A 1,555-nucleotide genomic window follows, 5' to 3' on the forward strand; every position below is an offset into this window, starting at 1 on the left:
TGGATGATGCAGTGTAGAATTAGACCCTGTTCTCTATTTATCTTTACTATTACCCTAGTGTGACAGCTTTGTAGCTAACTTAAGTGTGGTTTGCTTTGAAATGTAAATTTTATAATTTTATGTGTGTAAACTGTTTGAAATATCTTAAAATATTTTCATATGAAAGGATTTAATTTGATACCAAAACTATTCTCTGGGGAAGACAGGAAAAGTATTATAACCATTTTAAAGACAAGGAGTCTAAGGAATACAGAATATGATTCTTAAATTTTAGACTCAGACTCTAAAATTGCAAAAGGGCTATTTCAGGGACAGGAGAATATTTTTCAAATGTTATATGACTACACTTTGTTCCATAGTCAGTAAGGAGGAGGATGCAACTAATATTTATTTATTTATTTCTCATTAAACTTTGTTTTAATGGGTCAAATTTCTGTGACAGATTTTGGTCAAATTGTTTCCATTAAAAAGTACTGATTTTAAAAACTAATAACTTAAAAATTGCCACACAGAAAAACCAACTGATCCACAAAATATTCTGCTTTCCTTCTGGTTTTATGACGCATTATAATTGTTAACCAGTCTTTCATTATTAAACTTAAGTGGCCAGTTGAGACAAACAGTTCTGAGACTGTTCTTCCACCACTGATTAAGTTTCGGGTGGCAGGTATTGGGAATAATATTTCTTTAGCCTTCTGAACTTTCTGGGCAGACTTGGTTACTTTAGAAGTTCCAACTGCCTTCTTGTCCACTGCTTTAATGACATTCACAGCAACTGTCTGTCTCATGTCACGAATGGCAAAACAGTCCAGAGGAGGATAATCAGAAAACCTCTCAACACTCATGGGCTTGCCAGGAACCATATTAATGATGGCAGCAGCACCAGATTTCAAAAACTCTGGGCCATCTTCCAGCTTTTTCCCAGAAAGATGATCAATCTTCTCCTCAGCTTAGCAAATTTGCAGGCAGTGTGAGCTGTGTAACAACTCAGTACAGGTATAGTTAGCACTGATTTGGCCTGGATGGTTCAGGATAATCACCTGAGCCATGAAGACAGCTGCTTCCATTGATGGGTCATTTATGCTGTCACCAGCCACATAGCCATGACAAACATTTTTGACAGACACATTCTTGACTATGAAGCCCACATGCCCAGTTTCAAAGTTTCATGGTGCATTTCAACAGACCTTATTTCAGTTGTAACATTGTCTAGAGCAAAGGTGACCATCACGTCACATTTGAGAACACCAGCCTCCACTCGGCCCACAGGGACAGTACCAATACCACCGATTTTGTAGAAATCCTGGAGGGGCAGATGCAACGGCTTGTCAGTTGGACAAGTTGGTGGCAGGATACAATCCAAAACTTCAAGCAATATGGTTCCACTGCATTGCCATCTTTATGGGTGACTTCCCATCCCTTGAACCAAGGCATATTGTCACCATTCCAACCAGAAATGTATAGCAAATTTTCTTAATGTAAGTTCTAGCTTCCTTAATGATTTCCTCGTATCTCTTCTGGCTGTAGAGTGGCTCAGTGGATTCCATTTTGTTAA

At 38.2% G+C, this 1,555-nt stretch overlaps 1 pseudogene; it reads right to left on the bottom strand.

The window, feature by feature from the left end:
- Positions 1 to 494: 494 nt before the first annotated feature.
- Positions 495 to 1,547, bottom strand: LOC109373370 (elongation factor 1-alpha 1 pseudogene; annotated as a pseudogene).
- Positions 1,548 to 1,555: the final 8 nt, after the last annotated feature.

Source organism: Hipposideros armiger, unplaced genomic scaffold (assembly GCF_001890085.2).
Source record: "Hipposideros armiger isolate ML-2016 unplaced genomic scaffold, ASM189008v1 scaffold_714, whole genome shotgun sequence".
Taxonomy (NCBI): domain Eukaryota; kingdom Metazoa; phylum Chordata; class Mammalia; order Chiroptera; family Hipposideridae; genus Hipposideros; species Hipposideros armiger.